General features: G+C 36.2%; 1 protein-coding gene across 3 annotated transcripts in view; it reads right to left on the bottom strand.

Annotated features, from left to right (window-relative positions):
- Nucleotides 1-18,488, bottom strand: part of Gcn5 (Gcn5 acetyltransferase) — a 470,342-nt gene that overhangs the window by 199,168 nt on the left and 252,686 nt on the right. The gene's annotated exons all lie outside the window — the stretch shown is intronic.

Below are 18,488 nucleotides of genomic sequence, written 5' to 3'. Positions count from 1 at the left end.
CCTAATAGAGCAGTAAAAAAGAAAGATTGGATAACTGATGAAATTCTTATGGATCAATGCAAATCATAGTCCAACAAAATATAAAAAGAAGATTGTTAAAGATAAGATCAAAGAAGCAATAGAAATCTGGATGAATGAAAAATGTAAAGAAATAGAATTTCTACTGGAAAAGCATGACAGTTTTAATCTACACAAAAAGCTGAAAGAGACCTCAGGTATATTGAAGGAAAAAACAACTTATGTATCCTTCTAAACAAAAAGGGAGAAATAATATCCAAAAAGGATGATAAAATATAGGAATGGATGAAATATGTAGAACTCTTTACTAATAACAGACAAAAACCAATCCACTTTACTAATCAGAAAATAGTTATGAACAGATGGAAAGTCCATGCATTCTAGGATCAGAGGCAGAATTGCACTGAACTCAGTTAAAAATGGTAAAATCTTAGGCCCTGATAAAATACCAGAAGAAATAGTAAAGTTATTAGAAGGGGCGATAGCATTACTATATTAGTAAAGCTATTTAATAAGATATACGATACAGACATAATCCCTCAAGAATGGTTACAGTCCTGATGCTGGACTATGCCTTACTTCATGTAATATACATCTGTTATATTATTTGTAGGCTGGCCCTCTCCCCTTCTTTCTTCCCTTCTTGCTCCTTACCCCCAATGCTATTAGAGTATTCGAGGGCTAGGGGTGATATTTTCCTATCTTGCTATGTCATTTTGCCTATTGCAGCCACCGAAGGGGGTCAATGCTAGCTCCAATATGTGCCGGTCCCAAGCCCAGATAAATGGCGAGGGTTGACATCAGGAAGGGCATCAGGTCATAAAACTTCAATGCCAGCTCTAGCTATGATCAGATGAGTGTAAAAGGAAGTGATACAAGGGCTAGGGCATACCCCTTAAGCGATGCGCAGCCATATCGCCCTACAGCTGCGAGAAGTGGACGAGGACTACTGCATCAAGGGCTGGTGCGGCTAAAGAAGCGAGCCCAGCAAGTGGAGAGAATGTTGAAGCATGACTGGAAGGGGAAGAGAGGTGGCAGAAATGATGAGGAAGAGGAAGTTGGACATCTTATGCATGCAGGAGACAAGGTGGAAGGGGAAAAAGGCAAAGGAACTAGGAGACAAGTATAAACTGTTCTACTCTGGAGCAAATAAAGAGGAAAGAAATGGTGTCGGAATTGTGGTGTGTGGCAGAATGAAGGGCAACGTACTTGAAGTGAGCAGGAGGAACAACAGGATCATGCAAATGAAATTGGGTCTTGGAGAAGAACAACTGATCGTCTTGTGTGTATACACTCCACAAGTTGGCTGTACAGCAGACGAGAAAGATGAATTCTGGAATGTGCTAGATGAAGAAATGAGGGAACTGGAAGAAAACAAGATGGTGATTCTCAGAGGAGACTTGAACGGACACATAGGGAAACAGAATAGGGACTGTGAAAGGGTGCATGGAGTGTGAATGATGAACCAGGAAGGAGAGAGGATTTTGGACTTTGCAGTAGCATTTGATCTGGCAATTGTGAACTCCTTTTTCTGTAAGAGGGAAGAGCATTTGATAACATTGAGAAGTGGCAACAATAGTTCACAGATTGACTACATTTTGACTAGAAGAAAACATCTTAAGGCAGTAACAAATTGTAAGGTAATCCCAACAGATCAGGTGGTGCAGCAACACTGGCTACTGTGCACAGACTTTAAAAGTCAAAGATAAGAACCTTTGGAAGCCATGGAAGGAAGAAAATTAAGCGGTTTCGCTTAAAAGAAGAGCGTGTGAGGAACGTTTTAAGGAGAAGGTATCAGAGAGGATTTCGGATGGACTAGAAAGTGTACAAGACTAATGGAGACATAATTCAAATGTAATTCTAAGCTGTGCAACTGAGGTGCTTGATGAAACATCTGGAAAGATTAGAAAGCAGAAGGAGGGTTGGTGGTGGAATGATAATGTACAAGATGCAGTGACGGCTAAGAGGAAGGCAAAGCAGAAGTGGGACAAGTCCAGAGTGGTAGAGAACAGAGTGGAATACAGAGAAAAAAAGCAAGAAGCCAAAACAGTTGTTGCACAGGTGAAGGCCATGGCGTATCAAGATCTTTATGGTCAATTAGGAAGGCCAGAGAAAGCTTTATTGATTGGCAAAATGTAGAAATAAGGCATCAAAGGACATCGTACATGCGAGGCAGATAAACGACTCTGGAGGAAGGGCATTAAGGAGGGATGTGGATATAAGAAACAGATGGAGAATATACTTTGCAGGGCTTTTGAATGAAGAAAATGCAAGGACTCACAGAGAAGATGGGGAGCCTAATCAGGGAATGGTGCAGAACATTAGTAGAGTGGAAGTGAAGGAAGCCATAAAGAGGATGAAGAATGGAAAATCAGTAGGCCCTGACAGGATCCCAGTGGAGGCATGGAAGGCACTAGTGGAAGTGGGAATTGACCTGCTGTGGGACCTGTTCATAAAAGTTTGTCAACAGGAAAATATACCTGAGGAATGGAGGGAAAGCTCGTCCCCATCTACAAGAGTAAAGGAGATGCCCAAGACTGTAAGAATTACAGAGGAATAAAGTTGATGTCCCACACAATGAAGATCCTAGGGAGGGTTCTTGATGGAATACCGAGGAAGGAGGTGGAGATTGCAAAGGAGCAATTTGGCTTCATGCCAGGTCGATCGACAACAGATGATGGAAAAGTTTTGAGAGAAGCAAAGGGAGCTACACCTGGTTTTTATCGACCTGGAGAAAGCATACGATAGAGTGCCAAGGCAAGAAGTCTGGAGGTGTTTCAGGGAGAAGAAGGTACCAGAGAAATATGTCAGGTTGGTGCAGGAGATGTACAGAAATGTGAAGACAAGAGTTCGAACCTGCCTGGGAGAGACAGTTTTCCAGTGACAGTTGGCTTGCATCAAGGGTCAGCATTAAGTCCGTTCCTGTTTAATATTGTGATAGAGGAAGTGACGGAGGAGGTGAGAGAAGATGCACCTTGGACTATGTTGTATGCAGATGACATCGTGCTGTGTGCAGAATCAAGAGAAGAAGTGGCAGCTAAAGTGGAAAGTTGGAGGAAAGTACTGGAAGAGAGAGGTATGAGATGGATCAGAAGTAAGACAGAGTATATGTGTTGCAATGTGGATGGCAACTAGGAGACAGATCTAGAGCTGGAAGGAGATGTCATCAGGAAGGTCAGTGACTTTAGATACTTAGGTTCAACAATGAAAGAGGATGGTGAGGCTGAGAAGGAAGTGGGATGCAGGATACAAGGAGGATGGAAGAACTGGAGAGAGATGGCTAGAGTGCTATGCAATAAGAAGATGCCGATCAATCTAAAAGGCAAAATCTACAGGACAGTAGTGACACCAGCTATGACGTATGCCATGGATACTGTGGCCCTGAGGAAAAATAACATCAGCAGGATGGAGGTAGCGGAGATGAGAATGCTTAGGTGGATGTGCAGTGTGACCAGAAAGGATCATCTGAGAAATGACTATGTAAGGGGAATGGTGAAGTTACGAACTTAAGAGCAAAGATACAGGAGGCAAGATTGAGATGGTTTGGTCATGTGATGAGGAGGGAGGAAGAGTATGTGGGAAGAAAGGTCATGCAGATGGATGTGCAGGAGAGGAGGAAATGCTGACGGCCAAAGAAGAGATGGAGGGAGATGGTGGAGGAGGACTTGAGGATGAAGAACGTGGATGTGGCTACAGCCCAAGACAGGAGGTTGTGGAGGAGACTCACCACAAACAGCGACCCCACTTAAGTGGGAAAAGCTGCAGAAGAAGAATGGTTACAGTCAGCCTTCATCATGCTACCTAAAAAAAGCAAATGCCAAAACTTCTAATGACCACAGAATAATCAATTTAATGAGTCATGTTCTCAAAATGTTTCTGAAAATAATTCAAAAAATAACATGCAGAAAATGTGAAGATACCATCAGTGAGGCTCTTTTTTTTGTTCTCAAATCTTATTCCAAAAATGTAGTGACCAAAACAAGGAAGTATTTGCTTGCATCATCAACTTTGAGAAAGCATTTGACAAATTCAAAAACACACTGAAATGATGGAATTATTAAAAAGGGTACTGGATTAGATGGTAAAGACATTAGGATCATCGGAACCAGAAGGCATCTGTTTAAGTTGATGACATTATTAAAGACTCCATTAACATCAAAAGAGGAGTAAGGCAAGGATGCGTGCTGTCGCCTCTCCTTTTTAACACATACTCAGAAGCCATATTTCAAAAAATTTTAAAGGGAAGAGAGGAAGGGATTAACGTAAATGGTGAAATCATCAATAACATCCGATATGCTGATGACACAGATCTCCTGGCTGACAATATTCAGGATCTTCAAAATCTTTTCAAACTAGTGAATGAAGAGAGTGAAAAATTGAGATTAAAAATAAATATCACTAAAACTAAATTCATGGCTATAAGCAAGAAACCAATTCTTAATTCAGTATTTTTTTTAAGTGGGAAACAAATAGAAAGAGTAACCAAATTTAAAATTTCAGATGCTGGTTAAATGAAGAATGCAACCAGAAATGGAAATAAAAGCTAGAATGGAAATGAAAAAAAAAAAAATAATAATAATAAATAAACAAATAAAAATCTCCTGATAAAATCAACACCATGTAACTGCAATACATGATTAAATGCTTTGTATGGTCTGTATTGCTGTAGAGTAAACCCTTGCCGAACGCGAGGGTTACATCATTAATACATTACGCGCACGGCAAATCGCGTTCTGCAAAGTTAACTTTCTATTGAAAAAAATGTGTTAGGTATAGTTCAAATTAAGAAAGTATGTACAGTATGTATAATTTAAACTAACCTAAATATTGTTGTAATTAAAAGGGAAAAATGAAACAAATGTTAATTGAAAGGATTTTTATTACTGCTTAATAAGTAGGTACATGATACAATTATTTTTTTAAAAAGCTAGTGATTTTTGATTGGGACAATGACTGACACAATTCTTTAAAAGTTTCGCGGTAAGGGGCGCAGAGTTTTTCAATGACTTTCGTAAAGTGTCCTCTTTTTTCTTCATTTGAGTCAATCTCCATTGCAAAATCAGACAGTTCTTGTGCCTTTTTTAACAATTCGTTTAACTTCTTGTAAGTTAAAGGTGCTTTATCTTCTTCTTCACTATCGCTGCTTTCACTGTCGGCTGGTGTTACAAGATCATCCAATTCTTCATATATCATTTCTCGATCGTCATTTTCCATTAATTCTTTGACTTCTCCTTCTTCCATATCTGAAAATCCTTCGTCACCAATTGCTTTTGCAATTCGCACGTTCCTTTGGTTCAATTTCAATCGATGGAAATCCTTTAAAATTGTTGACAACTTCTGGCCAGAGCTGATGCCAGCAAACATTCAATGTTGATGAATTCACTTGTTCCCATGCAAGTTTAATCATTTCTGTGCAGTGGCTTATGTTGAATCGCTTCCAAAAAGCCATTAGTGTGTCGTGCTTTCCTTCGTCTAGTGCTTTATTTGCAGAGGTGTAAACATGCCTGATATATAATAAAATTAGTTTAATCCTTTATCCAAGTGTGAGCAAACAAAGTTTGCGCCTGAAAGTATCTTCAGGACTGGGGTAAGGTGATACAACACCAGAGCAACTCATTGCAAAGGTGGAGAAAGCTACCAACACTCCTATCTCAGTATCTCCTATAATGCAAAACACATCTCCTTGCGGATATGTCTAATGTTATGCATTAAGGGAAGGGCCACTACCCAGACTAGTTTCGACCTTTATTGAGGTCTCTTCAGTGGGAGCCAGGCCCTAGTGGAGATACCAGGCAGAAGCATTAGCAGGTCATCTCTACCTATAGGAGTTGCCTCAATAAAGGTCGAAAATGAAGAGACCTCAATAAAGGTCGAAACTAGTCTGGGTAGTGGCCCTTCCCTTAATGCATAACATTAGACATATCCACAAGGAGATGTGTTTTGCATTATAGGAGATACTGAGATAGGAGTGTTGGTAGCTTTCTCCACCTTTGCAACGAGTTGCTCTGGTGTTGTATCACCTTACCCCAGTCCTGAAGATACTTTCAGGCGCAAACTTTGTTTGCTCACACTTGGATAAAGGATTAAACTAATTTTATTATACTCTAACCAAGTGAAAAATAAACTTTCAATGCCTGATATAATTGGCTTTGAATGTTTTTATGATCCCTTGGTTGGATTAAGGGAGTGCTGTTAGGTGGGAGGAATAAAACCTCTACATTTGGATGCAATGTTGTGAGGGCTTCAGCATCGTAGCCTGGAGCATTATCGAGAATTAGGAGAACTTTAAAGGACAGATATTGCTGTTCTAAGTAATGTTTGACTTCTTTAATGAATGAATTTTCAAACCAGTTATTAAAGAGGGCTTTTGTTACCCAAGTTTTTTTATTCCACTTCACACAACGGGCAATTGCTCAAATTTTTTTCCCTGCAATGCACGAGGCGTTTTAGATCGATAAATGAGCAGAGGCTTGCACTTGAAGTCGTCTGATGCATTTCCACAAAAAAGCAAAGTGAATCTATCCTTAAAAGCTTTAAAACCTGGGGCAACCTTTTGTGTCTTTGTGATGTAGGTTCATTCGCTTTAAAAATAGGCCCGTCTCATCCGCAATGAAAACTTGTTGCGGAACGTAACCCCTCTCTTCAATGAATTTCAAAAATTGGGGTTTGAATTTCTCTGCTGCTTCTTTATCTGCAGAGCCAGCTTCTCCCTGAAGCTTTACATTGTGCAAATTAAAACGATGCTTAAAGTTTTCAAGCCAATCTTTGCTTGCTTGAAAGTCAATTTTCTCTGACGATTGGCCATCTTTATTTAAAACAAAAGAAAACAAATCTAAAGCTTTGTTTCGAATAGCAACACCATCCACAACTGAGCTTTTTTTGTTTACTTGATTGTCAATCCAGGCTATTAATATTTTTCTCATCTTTTTCAATTGCGGAATTCTTCTTGAAACTTGAGCAACCTTTGCCGAAGTATCGCCTGAAGCTATGACACTAGACCGAATCTTTTCTTCATTCTCCCATATTGTTCTTCTGCTTGATTCGTTTACAGCTAGTTCTCTTGCAAGCAATGAAACACGTGTACCATTTTTCAACTTATCTAAAATTTCAATTTTCTGAGATAATGTCAAAACTTTGCATCTTTTTGCTACTTTATCATCTTCATTCTTTCTCTTAGATGTCATATTGAATTTTTGAAATTAAAAGAAATACAAATGCACAAGGAGAAGAGGATAAGCACTGATAAATACGTGATTACAGCTCAGCTAACGTAAGTGAAATGATCGCAACTCGGCCTGGGTCACTCAACTAGCGGACAGAGCAAAGCAGGGTTGCTGGCCGACGCTCTGCAGCGTACCGCGTATGAATGAAATTCTAGCGTTGGACAAATTAAATGAAAACAATTAAGATAACGCGTATGTGCAAAATCGCGTTCTGCAAATCTGCACTCGGCAAGGGTTTACTGTACAGTAGAAAATTGGACCTTGAAAAAACATTGATAAAAAAAAAAACTTGAAGGCTTTGAGATGCGGTTATACACAGAACCAGCACTAGGATCTTTGTTGCCCGCATGCAATTTCTATCTAAGCGACCCTGTAATGATCCGGGCATGTGTGGTTCTTTTACGATAATAAAAATTTAAATTATTTGAAATTTCTTAAATAAATTTTGACAGAACAGCCACACGTTGGTTCACTAAATGTAACGAACCGGGGGTGTTGACTAGGCAGGATAATTGTTAAAAACCGGAATATTCAAAAAATTCTCAAAAGTTAAAGCAAATTTTGACAAAGTCACTTCACTTTAATCGTTGAATATAATGATACAGGGTTTATAGCTTTCTCACCGAATCGCTAACAAAATTAAAATGAATTTTAATTAAAGTTAAAATTTATTTGAACTAAAGTTTAAAAAATTCTTTCATTTTACAAGTTAGTAAATTCTTAGTAACTTGTAAAATTTTTTTAATAATTTTTATAAGTGGAACTATCTTTTAGGAAATTAAAAGAAACTCAAGATATATGAGAAAATAAGAAAGAATTCAGAAATAATTAGAACATTTAATGTAAGTATTCAAAAAATAACATCTTTACAGAATAACAGAAAATAAATTAAAATTATATAAATATACTTGAAATTTTTTAATTAAAATTTTAGGGTTTTTGATTTCATATTCACAAAATTAGAAATAATGGTCTTAATGTCTAATTCCACACATATATCATTTTCAATAGCTATTAATGCCAAACTAACAAGCCTTTTTTGTGACATACTTGTTCTTGAGTAGTTTTTAATCAATTTCAACTTGGAAAAGGAACGTTCACCGCTTGCTAAACTAACAGGTAAGGTTAATATTCTTAAAGCAATTGAAAAGTTAGGGAAAAATAAATTATTAAGAATATCGAAAGGGTTTTGAATATTTAAATTATCTTTCTGAAAAATATCCCAGAAAGCACATAACTCGTTATATAGTTCTATTGCATTTTTACTAAAACAGCTTAAGGAAATTACAACGTATACTAGGATATATACATCAAAATAAATTTTAATATACTTCCAATATTTCGGCAACGTCACGTTGCCAATTTCATAGGAACTTAAAATCAAGACACGTGCAAGCAAGCACAACAGTAAATGAGGACGAAGCAGGAAGCTATTCTTTCTCCTAAAAGTCCTGGTGGTGCCCCCTAGCGGGCAATGTTGGTATTCTTGGGCTGAAGGTCTTCTGATGTAAGTTTCTGAAATTTGGGGCAGTCTCATGCAACCAAATTTGTTGAGGTTTGGATTGTTTCTTAGGGCTGAGGCTGATTCCATGAAAAGCCTTTCGTATTTGCATATACTATGGTGTATTATCATATGTGCTGCAAGATCAGATTGGCTGTATTGGTATAACCAACATCTAAGCCTTTCCACGAGAAATAGTTCTATTGCATTTACGTCTTTATTTGCCGTACTTCAAGAGAATCTCTAAATCGTCACGATTTTTTCGTAAATCTTCGTTATTAATTTGTAGTAATCTATACAAGAAATTGAAATTAATATGTTTTTAGGTGTTCAAAACATTCTATTAACGTACACACTGCAACGTCTAGAAGTGTATAAAACACATTCACTCTAAATTTATCTTCTGGCAATTGTGGTGTTTCACCATGATGCTTGTAGTCAAATTGTCATGCCTTCTTTCGTCGTCATACTTCTGTACCAGTTTTAAATTCTTGTTCTCCATCCACCTCTTCACTCAGTTCTTTTGCTGTTTTTAGAACTTCTTTAAAATTTGTATCTGATCGATACCCTTGCAAGAATATTTTTAAGTTTTCGATAGATTATAACGCAAGTGTAATGTTCATATTTTTGTCTTGAAGCATTTTACTCACAGGTTTATTCTGTTAAGTAAATCATGCCAAGTTATAAGAGAGCAAATAAATTTGTAGTCCTTTATTTTAGCACATAATGTTTGTGCTTTATGCTGAGTTTCTTCATTAAAATTTTCATTATTTAAAATTTCAAAAAGTGCATCGTAAATTTCTCCTAACTGATATCGTCGAGGGCGGATTGCATTAATTTTACTTTCCCCATCGCGTTTTTGATGGCTGTTTCAATGTTAAATTATTTACGAACTTTAAAAGGATTGCCCAATGTTTGTAAGAGAATGAAAAGAAATTGTATATTTCTTGAATAATTGCAAAGAAACTAATTGTATCTGCATTCACTTTGGCTGCATCGTTAATGATTAAATTTAGAGTATGAGCAGCACATGGCACATAAAAAGCTCAAGGATTTTTGTTCAAAAGGAAATTTTGGAGCCCATATTTTTTCCCTTTCATATTTGCCGCATTGTCATACCCTTGACCTCGCATGTCTTCAATGGGGATGTTCCATTTTTTCCAGTTGTTCCATTATTGTTGCACATAAACCACATCCTGTGGAATCTGATATATCTACAAAACCTAAAAAGTTTTTCCTGATCTTAACAATTCCACTGTCACAGGAAACAAAGTGAATAATAATGGTCATTTGTTCTGTTTTACTTGCATCAGGTGTGCAGTCTAAAATTATGGAATAATATTCAGATTTTCGAATTGATAAAAAAATTGTATCCCTGATTGCGTTACTTAAAGTTTCCAATATTTCATTTTGTCTGTCTTTACTCAAATAGTGTACTCTTCGATGTAGGGCCCTTTCAACATGATTTTTCCATAACGGGATCAAACTTCGTATACAGTTCGACTAATTTTAAAAAATTGCCGTTATTCCTTTCATATAATTTATCAGATGATCCGCAAAAAGCTAAAGTTTGGTTACCAAGGAATTTTATAATTTCAATCAAGCGTTCTAAAAACACTCGTCCAGTGTTTTTCTTTTCCATTTCATAGATGTTTTGAGTCTGGCAATCAATAGTAGTTTTGATTATTAAAGTTTTATCAAATTCCTTCCATTTTAAGAAATTTTTCATGTGAGTTTAAACTAGTCTCATGTCTATGCAAAGTTGTACTTACATTTCTCCAATCGTTATAACCTTCTACAAGACTACCTGATTCAGTAGGTACAAAAAGTTTGCAACAAAAGCAAAAAAAACAGAATTTAAAGTTTCGGAATAAATGAGCCATGTTCTTGGCACGAGCTCCCCGTTTTCCATTTTTTTATTATAATACGTGTCACCAAATTTACGACCATGTGTATCTCTGGGATATATTATATTTTTCTTTTGAACAGGCCCCCATTTCAATTAAAACAACTCGTAATTTTTCATCAATATTTCCCCATTCACCTGGATCTTCTAAATTTACAGAGACTAACAATGTGTTAGTTTCGTTGTCAACTACAACTAAATTTTCTCCTAACTGTTTTTCACTTAAATCATGAGTCTTGTTATCTTGTTCAATAGTTGCAATAGTACTTTCATGCAAACCGGATGATATGCATGGTTCTTCAACTCTGATTTCTGATGTATCGAGTTAGTTACAATCTGCATCAGAATATCTTAATATTTAAACAAATTTATTAAGAGCCCCAGTTTGTTTCTTAATATCTGCTTCTTTCGCAACATGACACTTATGATTTTGTGTACCGGATAACTTTTTTTAATTTTTGATTCCATTTCTATTTTATATCCACAAGAAATTATTACACAACACGACAGAGAGACGAAATAATAGTCGGTACTGCGCTGCTGTCAGTAGCCTACTGAGATGCGTAGTGTATGACTGGTTAACTAGCAACAAATGTTTTGCACGAAAATTCGTTTCTGCGCATAAAAAATGTTCACCGTTTCACTTTAGATAGACTGGAGTAGACACAACATTCTGCAGGCAAGCATTTAGCCTGCTCTGACTGCAAAATTGTAAACAGTCGGCTGATCAAAGAGGTGGCAATATACAAGTTTATTTTTATTTTTATTCGGTGTATCTGGACTTATTTATTTTAATGTTGATCATTCTAAGAATTTTTTGTTTTTATGATAAAAATTTTGTTTCTTAAAAATGAACTTATGAACCGTGCCCACTGCGGCAGTGCCCACATGCCTACTTCTGCCAGCTTTGGTTATACAGACGAATGTTAAAAATCCCATGGACAGCAAAACATCCAATCAAGAAGAGGAACAAATAAGGAAATCATGTGAATTTTTAGATACCATAAAAAGAAGAAAAACTGCACATTTTGGTCACCTACTTTCTAAGAAAAAAACATAAGATACTTCTATTGATTATAAAAGGGAAGATAAATGGAAGAAGAGCACAAGGAAGGAAAAGAAGATCTTGGCTGGAAGACATCAGACAGTGGACTGGCATGAGCTCTGGGGGACTGTTCAGAGTTGCTGAGGATCGCCTCAAAATTTGCTAACGTGGTTGGCCAACCTCCGATAAGAGATGACACTCAAAGAAGTACCCAAACCGTCTCTTGCAATTTCATTGTATACCATTTAAAATTTTTTCCATTGCTTTCAATCATGTGTTCTAAGCATTCTTCTTTCTCACTTCCTGGCTTCTCATTTTTCAAAATATCAAATCCATTTTTTTCCCTAACAGAAAAATTTTTCTTAATCTCATTCATTTTTAATGTAGACATATATTTTATCCTTCCATTCTGATTTCTAATTTTTTAAATTCCATGCAGTTTTAATTTAATTTTAGCTGTCAATAAGTGACAGTCAAGAGTAACTTAAGGTAATGCCTAAAGTTACCCTTCATTGCAATATGATCAATTTGGTTTTACCATTTGGTGATATCCAGGTTATTTTATGTTTATCTTTATGTTTAAATAAACTTCCTCCTATCACAAGATTATTCGCTTTGCAAAATGCCACCAGCAGGTCACCATTCTCATTTCTTGGACTACATGCCTCATTACCTATTGCTACCTCATCTTTATTATTTTTTTTGCCAACTTAAATAGAAAATGTTAATTGCAACATGGTATGTTAGAACTATAATTGGAAAGACACTAGAAGTTATTAAGGAAATTGGCAAGTATGGAAAAGATATTTTAGAAATAAGTGAGCTGAAATTCTCCTTCTCTTCGAGAACCTTCTCATTTATTGATGGATAAACCTGAATTGTGCTTAATTTAATACATCTTGAATATAATCTAAGCATTATTATCTGATCACTTATGGGATTCTGGTTTATCAAGCTTTCACTTGTCTCTGCACTAAATATAAGCACCACTTCTCTTTATGATTTTCATTTGAGTATGAATACAGTATTTGATATCCATCTACAGTTCTCACTCTTTCAAAGCCTGTCCATTTTAGCTCACTTATTCCTAAAATATCTTTTCCATACTTGCCAATTTCCTTAATAACTTCTAGTGTCTTTCCAATTATAGTTCTAACATACCATGTTGCAATTAACATTTTCTATTTAGGTGAAAGGGGTGACCTCATCTGTTTCAGAGGTTCTTGTAGGATTTGCCCTTGAAACTTCATCTATGCATTATTCTCTTGCTAACTTGAATAGTGCTCATCAGGAATCCTGCAGGTCAACACACCTGATAAAATAGTTTTCTTGGGCTCTCGGTTTCCATAATCAGGGAAATTTTTTATGAAGAATAGTGATTAGACTTGTGCCCAATCCTTCTCCTTTATCCGGCTAGGGACTAGCATGGGGAAAAGACCATACCCCAAGGCAGAGGATAATGTACTGTTGAGAAAAGAAATGGAAAGATATACAATTTTTTAGAGGGATATAAAGATGAAAAGAGGAAGGAGCATACTGTTAATGATAGCTGAGGAACTGTGCCCACAAAGAGTAGAAGTTGAAAATAGTAGTAGTACATGTGAACATCATGAATCTGTGTAGTGTGAAGTTGAAATTAACAGAATAGTATTTCTAATTGGATGTTGCTATAGTCCATGGAATGTTGAGTACTGATTGCGAAATGTTTAGGCAAATTGGTTGGGCATGCAAAAAAAAATGTAAAAAGAAGGTCATCTGAGGGGAGATTTTAATTACAGGAATATAAAATGGAAGGAGGAGATAGTGTAGGAGAACAAGGAGAGTGAATTTGTTGAATTTCTGAGGGCTAACTATCTGAAGCAGTATGTTGCGATGGAAGCAACTTGGAGGTTTTAGAGTATTAGATTTGGTGATATCCTGAGAGGAGGTGACTGTTAATGAGGTGTTGAACACTGTTGCAAGTTGGTGAGAAGGATCATGAGGTATTTGTTTGGTGAAACAAGAAAATATAACTAGCAAAAAAAAAAAAAAAAAAAGATTTTTTAGGATTATAAGGTGGGTGAATATGGGAAGCTCCATAGTCAATTAACATCAAAAACTGAGTTGATGAGCTGTGAAAAAAAAAAAAAAACATGCTGACATCATGGGAAATGATAAAGCAGTATACATCTGCAAACCAAGAGCTGAGCGAATAACAGGGATGGAGTGAAAAAGATGAACAGTGAAATCAAGCAAATAAGCAGTGCTGGATGGTGTTATGAAGAAGGTACAAGACAGTTGGTGGCAATCAGATGAACGAAGAGTATAAAGTGCAGACTAGGAAGGTGACAAGCATGGTAAAGAAAGAAAAAAATGTAGTATGAGAGAAGACTGGCAGTTAGGCTGCAGATAATTCAAAGGAATTCTTTTGCTATATGACAAGAAAGAGGATGAATAATTATGGTAGCTGAGTGACCAATATAATGAACATAGCGGAGTTATTTAATAAGTACTACATCAATGCATATCATACTGGTGTAAATGATGATGTGCAGCATGTAGAGGGAGAAAAGTATCAGCAGAATTACAGGTGAAAGAATCAGGTGTTGATAAGGTTATATGTTAATATGGCTGTGGGAATGGATGACATATCCCCACATATTTTTAAGGAATGTGAAAAACAGCTAGCTATGCCTTTGACTGCTTATTTAATGAAAGTCTTGCAGTGGGAAAGGTTCCTAAAAGTGGAAAGAATGCAAAATAGTTCCATTCTGCAAACATGATACTAGAAGAGAAGTTTCCAGTTATAGACCAGTCTGTGTATGCAGTAGTCAAGTTACTGCAGAGGTTAGTTAAAACAGAAAGCAGGATTGGATTGTTGGATACAGGATTCTTTATGATGGTCAGCATGGGATTGTGAAGGGTAGGTCTTATTTTAGCAATTTACTTGCATTTTATGATAAGATAATAACTGTCAGATAAGGGAAATTCATATATAGGGATATTCTTGAACTCTGCAAAACATTTAATAGATTACCATATGATATGTTGCCATACAAACTGTAGAGGATGGGAATGGATAGTATATCTTGACTACCTGACTACTTCGCACAGATTTGGTCATCTGGGTTTCTTCGGGAACAGGAGGTGTTCGATTCAGAAAAGAGTGACCAAGATGGTGATAAGTCTGTGGAATACTCCCTACGAGAACAGGTCAAAGGTATGTGGGTTACAAAGTTCAGTTGATAGATGGAAAAGATTGGACATGATAGAAATCTTTACGATATTAAAAGGGTCATATTTGTCATATATTGAAAATTTTCAATATATGACAAATATAGTCAGAGAACTAGGGGCCATCCATGAGGCTGTATAAGTGAGTGGTTAGTATGGGTGTGTGGACTAGACTTCTTTTTAGGTGGAGAAAAGTGTTATGTGAGCAAGTGGAATGGATTGCCAGAATTGGTTGTGAGTTCACTGATGGTAAATGGATTCAAGGAGAGGTATGATAGGATTTGTGTGTATGATGGTTGATTTGGGTCTTCTCCCGTGATGAGTCTCCAGACTCCATGGAGATACCATAAAATAATAATAATAATATATTGGTTAGATGAAGTGGAGATGGACTTTCTGAACGATATCTGCATGCTGTGTATGATGGAGCAGTGTTTCAAAAAAAAGGAGGATAACCAGTTTTGTGCCTCAGGGTTCTGTTCTTGGGCCCATTCTGTTTAACTTATTTGTTAATTTAGATGACAGGCTTAGGTGTTTGAATGTTATTAATAACTTATTTTAGTGATATTACAACAACAAATACAAACAATTAAAACGTCCACCTTGGAGAAGCATTATTATGGCAAGTCAGGACTGGTCAACTTTACTTCAGACACCCCTCAGGATTAATGGAAGAAAACCAATCTGATATATGGAAGTTGTTACAAATCAAAGAGAACTATTTCAGAATCAGCAATGGCTATGACGCATTCTCTTAACCTTAACAAGTATGGCTACATTAATCTGCCAAAAAGTTGGGAGACGGTCTTAAGATCGGCTATTACACAACTACAATAACTTCTTTTATACAAAATTCTAGTCTTCAAATTAGATCTTTAGATTTTTTGTCCATTACAAGTTGAACTGTTTCGCTTACTCATAGTCATATATAAACTGTAACATGTTCTTTTGCTCTGATGATGCTGGTTTGAAATCGGTGAAATCTAAGCCAGCTAATTTTTTTTTGGTGATGCAATAACATTAAAATAAGTTATGAACTATTTGTTAATGATATTTCATATGGACTGACTGGGAATCTTCAGCTGTTTGTTGATGATGCAAAGTTGAGAGAATTATAAGGGGTACAGCTGATGGTACACCTGATACACCTGAATTACCTTCAGGAAGATTTAAATACTTTTAGCTTGGACAAATGGGTGGGGTTATAGTTTTAATATTAATAAGTGCAAGGTATTGCATTTTGGGGTGCAGACGGTGATGATGATTTATGGTTTTAACCTCTCTACCAGCTGAGGTGGATCAAATAGTGAGACCAAATTGCACTTCTTATCCATGTTATTCAACAGGTGTAACAGAATCATATCCAGAATTAGCTGGGCGTCTATAGACACCATGGCCGGTTGGAGGGGAGAGGGTAATGGTGCATTGACAGCAAAGGTTCATACTGCACCACATCAAAAGGTTATAGCAGTACACAAGGTAAGACAATCACAAACATCCATGCCTGCACTGGGATTTGAACACACAACTTGTTGGTTGGAGAGTGGATATAATATCCACTCAGCCAACCAGGCTGGCTTGGAGTGCAGAGATATAAGGTTGTGTGAAATATATTGATGGAATTGTGCTTCAGGAAGTGGATGAGATTTTAGTTCTAGTGGTGATGAATGAAAGCAGACTGAAGTTTAGAAGACACATTGCTGTTATGATAAGGAGTACATTCACACACAGGAATAAGTAGGTGGTTTTGTGCCACTGTATAAAGCACGAGTTAGACCACACTTGGACTAGTGTTCTGATTTGGTCATCTAGTTTCATTTCAGTGTGAAACAATGGTGAGAGTCCAGAGACAAGTGACTAAGGCAATATCAGGATTTTAGAATGCTTGCTATGAAGAGAGAGAGAGATAGAGAAAGAAGCTAAAGGAATTAAATAACAGAGTTTAATGGATAGGAGAAAAAAAGATGAGATATGATAGAGACATCTAAGTTAGTGAGGGAATTTTATTGTATTTATTTTATTGTATATATTGTATATTTGTTTTATTGAATATATATATATATATATATAGAGGGGATTATAAAAAAAAAATAGCAGGTGAGAAGGGAAAGAACTAGAGGACATCTCTGGAAGTTGTGTAAGAGTGTGGTAAAGAACAGCATGGAGGATAAATTTTTTACATAGAGAATTGTGGGTAAATGAAAAACACATTACCAGAATATATTGTAAATGCACAGAGTGTGAAGAATTTTTAGGTTCGATATTATAATTATTTCTCTGTTGAGTAAACCTTCAATGATGAGTCTGTTGATTCCATGGATGAAGTGATAATAAGTTTTTCACTACTCATAACCTTTTAAAGTTTAAAATACATTAACCTTTTAAAACAGTGTATGCAACTAGATATACAAATAACATGAAGAACATTTATAATTCTCCTTTAACTATAATTTAATACCCAGTTAAAACCTTTAATTATTATTATTACTATTATAAGTGACACCTCCAGGGAGTCCAAAGACTCATCGAGGGAGAGTGTGCCAACAGCATCGAACGATTGATCCCTTTCCAACTACTAACCGCGTTCAAACTTGCTTAACTTTTTACGAGCCATCAGTAGCAGACGCTCTACCAATCGACCAACCTTTGCTGGCATGCTCCTTTCTTCATTATTTTTTTCAGAGGAAGACCAACATACTGCCTTTGAAGGAGGAAAAGTAATAAATGATAAAATAAGTTAACAATGGAATAAAAAAAATATAGAAGAATAATATAAGTAAAGTGGATATTAAATCCAGCATTTTTTCAAAGCCAAATGTAGAAAATATGAAAGTTTCGTAAAAAAGTTGACCAGAGAGCTTACGGAATATACTCACCAGCATTCACGAGCTGCATTAGTGCAGACCACTTAGAAGACATAAATGTTGCCCAAGCATCTATATATTCACTTTTTATTGGTCCATTTTAATAAGGTTTTACTGTCCTAACAGTTTTTTTCAAACTGGTTGGTTCTCTTAAGAGACCAAGCAGAAACCTTAAGAGAGCAAAAACTCTCATTCAGAACTAAGTAACTTGAAATGTCGGAGAGGAGTATTTTTTGTAAGCGAACTCAGAGTTGGTGCATGAAAGTATTTACTAATATAAAAAGCCAAAAGGCCTCAGTTTGGCAATGCAAAATTATATAAGTAAAGTGGATATTAAATCCACTTTAATAAAAGGTGAATATATAGATGCATGGGCTGTGTTTATGTCTTCTACGTGGTCCATGTTAAGGCAACTCATGAATGCCAATGGGTGTATTCCCATAAGCTCTCTGGTCAAATTTTTTATGAAACTTTCATAGTTTCTACATTTGGCTTTGAAAAAATGCTGAATTTAATATCGACTTTACTTTTATAATTTTGCATCGCTGAACGCAAGCCTTTTGGCTCTTTATTTTAGTAAAAATCTAGAAGAATATTTTTGATAGAAAACTGGTAATGAAGTCTTAATTGCATTGAATTACCATAGCATACTATATATGTAACTTCAATACATGTTAGCATGATACGATGATGATTACCACGATATATTCAATAACAC

The sequence above is a fragment of the Typopeltis vanoorti genome, chromosome 6, assembly GCF_054136105.1.
Source record: "Typopeltis vanoorti isolate ZY-2024b chromosome 6, IOZ_Tvanoo_1.0, whole genome shotgun sequence".
NCBI classification, from domain to species: domain Eukaryota; kingdom Metazoa; phylum Arthropoda; class Arachnida; order Uropygi; family Thelyphonidae; genus Typopeltis; species Typopeltis vanoorti.
Note: the sequence above shows the minus strand (reverse complement) of the source record. Positions and strands in the feature narration are given on the sequence as shown.